This window comes from Papaver somniferum, chromosome 7 (assembly GCF_003573695.1).
Source record: "Papaver somniferum cultivar HN1 chromosome 7, ASM357369v1, whole genome shotgun sequence".
Taxonomy (NCBI): domain Eukaryota; kingdom Viridiplantae; phylum Streptophyta; class Magnoliopsida; order Ranunculales; family Papaveraceae; genus Papaver; species Papaver somniferum.
The window spans coordinates 259,479,347-259,489,780 of NC_039364.1; the positions used below are offsets into that span (position 1 = coordinate 259,479,347).

The 10,434-nt window shown below is 36.8% G+C and overlaps 1 long non-coding RNA gene across 1 annotated transcript; it reads right to left on the bottom strand.

Annotated features, from left to right (window-relative positions):
• Positions 1 to 361: 361 nt before the first annotated feature.
• Positions 362 to 3,517, bottom strand: LOC113300235. The gene is made up of 4 exons (XR_003335628.1): positions 3,312 to 3,517; positions 3,017 to 3,193; positions 2,075 to 2,392; positions 362 to 711 (listed from the first exon to the last, which is right to left on the bottom strand). It is a non-coding gene; the product is annotated as an uncharacterized LOC113300235 (long non-coding RNA).
• Between the last annotated feature and the right edge of the window lie 6,917 nt (positions 3,518 to 10,434).

Below are 10,434 nucleotides of genomic sequence, written 5' to 3' on the forward strand. Positions count from 1 at the left end.
GCTCAGACGTTGAATCTTCACAAGAAAGACTTTGGTAGACTCCAACGCCATTCAATGAATGTTCACTACCACCATAGGGCAGTTAACTCGTCTCCTTCTAAATTTTGATTAGGAAAATTGTTGAAAAATGTTGAAAAATTAAGAACCACCAATGGACTAGAAAAATCTTGTCACCAAAATTTTTGTTGGTAAATTCAAATCAATGCCACAATATTTCTCTCCAGACACATACTTGTAGCTTAGAAATGGTTACTAGGAACCGGAATTTTGATTCACACGGTCAGAATTAGGATTGGCTCACCGGACTCTGGGAAATGGAGTTCTGACCTGTCAGGTGAATGAATTTAGTACAAAATCACCATACTCTCTGATTAAATCTTTTACCATTAACTGCTAGGGACAAAGAAGTTGAATTTTAGTACAATGACATCATTAAACGCGTCAACAGTTCTCCAGGTGCTCAAAATGAAACAGAATCAAAGCCATATTCTAATTTTCACTTTGTCTAGCTCACCCAAATCACCAACATTTTTCCTATCATGCACGAAAGAATCAGAGCCATATTCTAATATGTCCCTGCACGTGCAGTCCAATCCGTCTCTGCTTGCTATTTACATCCACTTCCACCCCCTGGTCAGGATTTTACTATACATCCAGCTCCAGCCCCTGGTCAGGATTTTCCAGTACATCCATCCTGCGGTCACCATTTTCCTGTCACGCATTCAAGATAAAAAGTTTCGATAAGTATGCTTCGTAATTAAACTTCTACCTAAGATTTCAGCTTCTAATAAACAATTATAACCTTAGGGGAAGCAATATATTCCTCGAATCAGTGTCTTTGTTCCCATCAGGAAGTTTCTTACAATACTCCTATCACTTCTAATAAACCTTAGGACCCTAAAAAGTTCAGATAAGCAAACACCATTTCAACAGTTCCAAACAGAAAACACTTTCTCATCTGAAAACATTCAACATGTTTTGTAGTACAAGAAGGCATTCTTTAAGGGTCTTGATGAGATATCAAATCTACAAGCAAGACAAACTGAACAAACATCAGAGGTTTTGGAAGCCCACGCGGCGCTCTAGCTAACTGAACGTATATTAGAATGTGAAGTAAGGCAGCCGTATAAATTAGTAACACATAAGGCAGGCGCCCAACTTTCTTCTCTATCTGGTGAGGAGACAATTAACTTTCAATCGTAGCATTTATTCTTCAAATCCAGTATAATAACCTTAAGTTAAAAATCACATACAGAGTGGCTTTATACAGATAAGGGTCAAAACAAAAAAAGTAGATGGAAACACTCACTCAGACGACAAAAGATAACCAAGAATAACAACAACCGCCTGCAGCAGATTCGCAATGGAAAATATTAGAGTCAAAAGAAAAGAGATATAACATCATCCCTTAATTTCCTTGCTGATCCTCTTATATCTACTATCCTTCCAGCTTCCTAGCTAACTTTCTATGGATGGAATACAAGCTATTACTAGTTGCTTATTTAGGATCAGTTCACTATGGGATACGCACAGAATACAGCAACATAATGGAAATTAAGTGAAGCAATCAGAGAGATACCAGGTAAGTGTACCTAAAGGTTTTTTAAGTACCTCGTCATTGTATTAGTTACAATGCGAGTTTGAGTCATAACAATCAATCTAGAAAATGCATGTAATAGATCTATCCTAGCAATACATGACGTTATCATTACTCTAACTGAAGTATTACATAATTCGTAAACCAGGAATATGAAAAGTATTGATTTTACAAAAATCTGAAAAATCACAAATCATGAGCAATTTCTGTTTCTTCACTATCTTCTAATTCAATTACATGTAACATGAAGGAATATGTGCTCTATGTTTCAGATTACCACGAACTTCCTAGTGTGTACATGGTCCAACATTAAAATAAACTAGTTACATTACATGCTCACAATCGGTGTAATAAATAAGTCGAACTGTACTCATTAGAGAATATCCTCATGAACAATTTGTTACTTAGGATCAAATCAGAAATAGCTAAAATACTGAAGAGTAAAAAATCATTAAAAATGAGAAAAATAAAACTTACTATTGAGAGAGAACCCAGAGAAGTCATTAACGCAGTCAGAAAACTATATCAGTGCCAGAACCTCTAACTTTGTAGAGACGAAATTGCAGGAAGAGGCAAAATCACATATAATTTAAGTCTTCAAGTTGTTGATGTAAACACAGGAGGTTTCGCAGGAGAATTCATCCATTATTTCATCAGCATCACAAGCACTGTCTTTCAGCCTTCTCCACTAAAATTGATCTAATTACATCACTTGCGCTCTGGCTTCATCGCAATTTTAGTAAAAAAAAACGTGTAAGGTATTTTGAAGCTATTGCATTCCATGGTTTTACGCATCTGTGCACCAAATAAAAGTCATGTTATAATATTTATTCATGGAACAATATCAAGAAGATATAGATAGTCACCATGATATCATTGAATCAAAAAGTGTGCAAAAGGAGGCAATGGAAGCAAACAAGTTTAGCTAGAAATCCAGTGGAATCCTCGATACTACAGAATTTGGATGCAACATTGTCTGGTACAGCCCTCCTGGATATACTACATTTAGGTTGCGACAATTTGAAGTGCTCCTAGCTGAAATTATTGATCATCCCTTGGCACTTGATATTAGTTTCCGGAAGTCATTATTCAAACTCTGGCTGATCTCACACTAAGGACAACCCGAAGGACATGTTCTTTGTTCTCTAAACCAAGATGTCAAAATAACATATACTTGTAATCCAAAGCGCAAATAACTTGATCATTTTGTTTGTGGCTGCAGGAGATTCCAATAGTACTAACAAATTGAACAACATTAACACAACCAATTCGAGAGTGTAAATTGAAGTACTTATAAATGCTTTTGATGACTTAAAATCTCATCTCTTATACTTGTGCACCAGGAATACCTCTTCTGAGATAGAAAACTAATCTTTAATGTAACTTTCTTGTCAGAACTTGCGGCAGAAAATGATTTACCTGCTCTGAAGTCTGTGTTGTTAGGTTGATCTCCATTTTCTATCTCCTTCCTCTTTGGGGCGAAGGAGAATTTCTTTGGCTTTGATCCTTCAGGTTGATCCCCATCTACAAAAACAAAATTTGGATCTTGATTCAAATCCAGATAGGGCCAAAATCAATGAACCTATCGTCCAGTTCCTGACAAAGAACAAAAAAAATAAAACCAAATTAGCAGAGAGAAGAAAATCAATTAAAATTAATCATTAACAATAAAATATGAGAACTAACTGGTTTCAGTAGTTCTTTTGATACTTACTTTACGCTTCAATGAAAACCCAATTTCCCAGTTCGCCCATACCAAAATCATTTCAAAATCAAAATCAGCCTCCCTCTGTCGCTCCAATGTATATGAGACTCATTCATTGATTTAGTGGTGATTTATCTAGTGGCGGTGATGGTGGTGATGGTTAATGGAGGAAGGCAGGAGGAGGAGGATTATAAAGATGCGCCACCCTAAACTGGTAGGACTCGCGATGTTATGATCTATCTACCGAACCCTAACACAGTATATTGGAACACTAAATGGCCCATGAGATGAAGCACGGCATCAGCCGTAGATAGGGGTTCTACTATCTAGGCACAGCATCAGCCCGTGCCATAAGTTTCTTGGACTGACCTAAAATATACTCTTGCTCAAAATATGGCAAATATGTATATCGTGCCTCAAATTTAATTATGTGACAATACTAGAATATGACCCGTGCCGAAACGGCCTGGGGTTTTGATTGTTGTATCGTTGAAGTTTTTTCCCGTGTTGTACATAACTGTCTTTTAAATCGGTATAGAGGTTGATACAGTGCAATACTCCAGGCAAAAGAATAATTACATTTATCAGCGAAGAGTCTATTTTGGCGAAAGCAGTGACCATACGTTTACATAGAAGTTGGAACAATACTGAACCAAATAACTAACAAAGTGAATAATCAAATTAAGGATTTCACAAAACTACATTTAAACCATTCATTTGACAGTGAAACTTCGTTGCAAGTGTTTTTCCTAAGACGTCAAATCCATCACGATATCACATGATTACCCATTACCCACTTGCACACTTTTGTTGACACTATAATTGATCTCTGCTCATCACAGAAATGCAAGAATCCAGGGATTTAGCAGGAAAATAGAGCACACGTATTTCTCATTAATAGGTACGGGTAAAAAAAAGGCTTCATACTTAAATTCCTTCAACACCTTCAAAGCAAGACAAATAATATTTTGAAGAAGAGATCAGTTTCGCTACAGAATTAAATGTCCTTGTACCCCTCTCTAATTGCTCACAAAGAACCTAATGTCCTATTCAAATGCACCTCTTGAAGACCCAAAACACAATCCTTCATACCAGCAACACTATAACCTGCATCGTCCGAAGTAGCCATATCTTGCAGTAGTTGATGCAAACAAAATGAAGATGAGTTGTTGCGAAGTACGCTCAGTAGGTGAACAATAGAAATTTTGACAGATCCCACGCCTCCCCCTCTCCTCTTCCACTGGCAAAGCCTGATCTTGATTGCTTGCTGCAAAAGCGGAGAAGCGTTAACTATCAAAAGGAGAACAATTCAGATTTTTTACCAAAAAAAATATTAATTTATTTTTATGTTTCTTTTTTTTTTAGTTTAATTGAAATTGGATCTATTGCGGGAAATAATTCTTGTGGTCTTTCCAGCACACAATAACATTTAGTGGACAATGCTTATACTACAGAAAACTCTAGCCACAAAACAGAATTTCCCTGCCGTACACTTGCTAAAACGACTGTCTAGGGGAGTGTCACACCTTCAAATGCCCCATCAATTTTTCTGCGAAAGTGTAACCCGGCAGTACAAGTGGTTTTCTGAATAGCTTCACGCAATTGCACTTCAGCCTTATAAGTTCGCACCAATGCAAACAACCAACTCTTCAGGTTTTCAGTGGAAGTCTTAACAACCTTCTTTCTCCTGTCTAAACTGATCAAATACACCCCATAATGCATTCGATCTTTGCCATACTTTACCAACAACAATCAGCCAACCAAGAACACTTAGAACATGACACAATCACTTCATTTTATTGCATCAAAGAAAAGAAATACAAAACTTTGCCCACTTAGGGAGCAGACTTGTTCACCTTGAACCAAGCCTTAGTCTTACAAAAACTGTCCTATTCACTCACATATGTAAACTCACTCTTACATATGTCTCTATGCAAGCCTTTTGCTAACCTGTGCTAACCTGCCGAATTTTCCCCTCCTTAGGACTATTTATACAACAGTTTACTTGGTCAAACCGTGCACAACCGTTGCACACACTAGAGACAGCCATCTGTCCCCTGGAGCAGTTGCATAACCGCCATAAAGGTGCTAACTAGCCAGTTCTTCTCCAGTTCGCGCCAATCATTCAAAACATGTTCTTTTGCATTTGGCAACCGTCTCCCACGATTATAAACTCCCTTTACAACTGTTCTCTCTTTGTCACGCGTGTTTGGCATGCTTGTAAAGCTTTCTGCCAACCCATAACTGTCACTTGAGCTGTATTGCGCCACTTGTTGCGCCATACTGGAATTTGGCCTTAAACTGATGCCAGCCACCTTGGCCCTGCCATATTCTTGCACTAAGCTCATGTACGCACCATTCTTAGGCTTTCATCATCAATGCCAACTCCTTAAACTCAATCTAGTTACTCTTGGCGTCGTTTGCTTCAATATGCCATCTTGCATGACAATGGTAATGCCATTCTTGCATTACCAACTTGTTTTCACTTGTCCAAGCTTTGGCCCTGCCTGGTGTTGGAAAACGATTAATAAAAAATAATTTTTTAAAGTTTTAATAAAAATTATAATTTATTGTTTTATTTTGTGAATGAAACTTTTTAGTCCCACATCGTGGAGTTTCCAATTTTTAGTAGTTTTAAGAAACTATATAAAGCTTTTAGTCCCACATCGGGGAGTTTTTCTTCTTAAGTTGTATTTGTCAATTATATAAAGAAATTCACTACTTTTGTAAAATCTATGGGAAAGGGGTTGCTCTATATTTTAGAGGGACCCCTAAGGGAAAATATTTTATAGCGGTTTTTAAGCATTCGCGATTTTCCTTAACGGTTTTTTCGGAGTTGCCAAGCTCAAGTTGAGCATATACTACATATGCTAGTAGTAGGTGTATTAGGGTGTTTTATCCTGGAGATATCCGTCCTGTGAGGGCTATAGCATCACTCTTGAGTGTAGCCGGGCGCTAATGTCTTAAAGACAGCGTGTTGAACACGTGAGTCACTCTATTTTCCAAAGTTTTGCCTTGTTGCTGTTGCGGAGATACGGGGAGCTTGATTGGTTTGTGAATCATGGATGTTAATTGTGGAGTGAAAAACAAAAACGAATTTCTGGTCATCTGTAGAGTTTCAATTTTATCTTTTAATATAGAAGGAATTTCGATGAACCCTTTTGACACAACGTAGTAGACATCCTGATAATTACCCACGTAAAATTTCAGAATTTTTGGAGTTGTACAAGTATTTGTTTGATATTTTACAAAACAGAAAAACGTTTCTGAAAAATTCTGACGAGCAGAAAATTGTTGTTAACTATATTAATTTTTGTGGGGGTAACCATGAGTTTTATAGATGTTATCTTCAAAACTCATATTTTACTTTCTGATTTGGAATTGTGATTTGTTAATAAAGGTGTCATCTCCGAGGGACATGGCTAATAGCCGCATGTGGTTGGAAACAAATCTTCCAAAGATGGCAAAGGTGAGAACATCGAACGCAACTATAAGCATGGTCTTCATGATAAAGGTATATTTCGTAAACCTGAATCCAGAATTACTTTAGTTAAGGGTGAGTGTTATGTTTGTAAAATTCCTGGCCACGCGGCAGTAAATTGTAGACAACATAAAAACCTTAATAATTAGAAAGTTAATGCTAATTTAGTTGAAACAAACTAGAACGAGTTTGGTGGCGTGATGTCGGAAGTTATTTTAATAACCAATGTGAGAGACCAGTAGGTGGACTCTGGAGCCACCAAGAATATTTGTTGAAACAGAGACCTGTTCACCTCCTATCATAGGATAGGGGATGTCGAGAAACTCTTATTGAGTAACTCATATGCAATAGAGGTTGCATAAAAGGAAAAGGTCGAGCAGAAGCTCATATCTGTAATATTCTCATATTGAATGAAGTTTTCATGTTCCGAGCATATGCGAAAATCTTGTATCTTGTTCTGTTGTAGATGGAAAAATATTTAAGATCTTAATTGAATCTGGAAAACTTGTTGTAACTAGGCAGTGATTTTTTAAGCAAGAGTTATAGGACTTTGGGTCTATATAAGCTTAACGGAAAAACTGATGATGTGAACGTAATTGATTCTTGTGATATCTTTGTGTGATTGATTGTTTTACGTGGTAGACTTGGAACCGTAAACTTATAATTCAATGCTTAACTGGCTAGCATAGGCTTCGTACCCAAATTTAGTTTGGATTTTGAACACAAAAGTGAAATCTGTGAAGAATCAAAATATGCTATAAAATCTTTTAGCACAAATGTTCAGAGTAATTATAAGCCTTTAAAATTAATTCAGTTAGGCCTAGTTGACATGAGTTCAACCCAAAATCACTGTGGTAAAAGATGGTTATAACTTCCGTAGATGATTGTACGAGGTACTATCTTGTATACTTGCTTAGGATAAGGATGACGCCTTAGAAGCCTTAAGATGTATAAACTTGAAGTTGGAAACCAATTAGAAGCCTTGGACATAACAACCGTATCCTTAAGGAGATGATAATTTCCATGTTGATTAGTTCAGGATTACCTGCGGCCTTGTGGGGGGAGGCACTCCTCTTAACTAGTATATCCTGAATAAAGTACCCTTTTAAGAATCAGATGAAACTCCATATGGTTTATGGAACGGTAGATGACCTTCTTATGAATGTGTCAAAGTGTGGGGTGTTTGACTAAGATTATAATTCCTCTTCCTAAAAGAACTAGATTGAAACCAAAAATGTTGATTGTGTTTTCGTATAGGGTATATTGAGTATACTTCTACAAATAGATTTTTGGTTGTGTGTTCTGATTTTTTCTGACATTGGTGTGAATATTATTACGGAATCTAGGGATGCTGAGTTCTTTGAACATGTTTATTCTAAACATGTACCTCATTAGAGATGTGTTGTTGATCCCCTAGATTTATTTTCAAATAGTCAGAACTTATTTTAAAGGAAGATGAAGTTGATGTTGAGCCTAAGAGAAGTAAAATAATTAGACTTGAGACTTCTTATGAAACCGACTTCATAACATGCCTAGCTTAGTCCGAGCCACAGACTTGTAAAGAAGCCTTGATATCTACTGAAACCCCATTCTGGTAAGAAGCTTCATTTAGTGAAATGGACTCAGTCCGTTGGAACCAGACTTGGGAGCTTGCTAGTTTACCTCCAGGTTGTAAGACCATGGGATGTAAATGAGTCTTTAAGAGGAAACGATAGGTAGATGAAACTGTGGAAAAATATTAAGCTAAGTTGGTAGCTAAAGGCTATAAACTAAAAGAAGGTGTATATTTCCTTGATTCTAATTCAATTGTGACGGAAATTACTTCCGTTGAGATACTAATTGTTATTGCTGCCATAAAGAACGTAGAGATACATCAGATGGATGTTAAGACAGCTTTTTCTAAAACCGTGAATTAGGTAAAGAAATTTACATAGATCAACCTGAAGACTTTGTAGTGAAAGGTTGTGAATACAAAGTTTGTAATTTGAAAAATCTTTGTATGGTTTTCAAATAAGCACGTAAACAGTGACATGGAAAATTTAATCATGTGATAATGGATAGTGGATTTAAATTAATGAATCTGACAAGTATGTTTACAAGTAACTTGTTAAGGATGTCTGTGTAATTGTATGCTTGTATGTTGATGATATGCTTGATACAAACATAGATGTGATCAATTCCACTAAAAACATGCACTGAATGAGAACATTGACTTGAAAGACTTGGGCCCTTTTGATGTAATCTTAGGGATGAGGATTAGAAGATAATCAAACATTTATAAGTCTTAGTCGTTCTCATTATGTTGAGTTGTGCTTAAGAGATACAATCAGTCTGATTGTAAACCTGCTTGTACTTCGTACGATTATTCTTGTAGTCTCAAGAAAAATAAGGGTAGTGGAGTATCTTAACTTGAATACTCAAAAGTTATAGGATGTCTGATGAATTTAATGAACTGTAAGAGTCCAGACATTGCCTATATTGAGTAAGTTAAGTGGATATAATTGTAGTCCAGAGCAAGAGAATTCAGATGCACTGAGTAGAGTATTATGGTACCTAAAATACTCTTTTGATTTATGAAAGTATCTTGTTGTCCTTGGGACTTTATGATGCAAACTGGATAGTTGACTCAGAGGAGTCTAAGTCTACGAGTGGATATGGTTTCACTCTAACATGTGGGTTTGTTGTTGGAAGATTTCCAAACAAACATATCGCTCAATTCATTATGGAATCTGAGAGTATTGCGTTAGATAAAGCATGAGAGGGGGCCGAGTGCCTAAGATGATTTTTAGAAGACATTCCTCTTTGGCATAGGCCTGTGCCAGCTATATCTATACATTGTGTTAGCCAAGCTATAATAGTTAAAGCTAAGAAATAACTAATCTCAATCGGCGTTATTTCCATTGATTGGATAAAGTCCAAGGAGAATATCGCGCAATCTTTGACGAAAGGTTTGTACAAAGAGATAGTTAAAAATGCATCGAGGGGGTTGGGGCTTAAGCTCATATATTAAACTTGCCATGAAGGATACTCAACCTTGCTGACTGGAGATCCCATGATCAAGGTTTCGAATGAGACAACTAATTTGTGGTGGGTAAAGGTAACACTATCAGAGATTTTCATTCTCTGTCCCTTCCCTATGGTGTAGACGTGATAGTGTGACTGCATGTGGAGGATGACTTTTTAATAAGTCTTAATGAGTTCTATAGTTTCAATTTAAGATTGAAGTGGGGTGTAGCAGTAACACTCTTTATGGAAACTCACCTATCTGAATGAGGAAGTGGGTCGCTTCCTGTGAGAATATGAGCTGATTCTCTAGAGCATTCTGAGAAACAGGATACGTCCAGGGCCAAAACGGACAAAACGGCACGAGCTTGGCAGCAATCTTGGAGATATCACCCGTGGTTGTTATCACGAATTACATCAAATGCTAGCAGTTCAAGACATAGTTCACTGTCTCTAGCAAGTAATTCTGGTAATATCTCACTAAGCAAAGGTTCAAGACCTCATGGACACCTCTGCCTAAAATGGTATTTCCTGCGTTTTTTATGTGATTTTCATTTTGATGGTTTTGGTATTACTGGAACTTAGGACCTAAAGGTCACTAAGGGTTCACTAGTTCATGCTTTTTCACTTTGGTGAAAGATACCTATA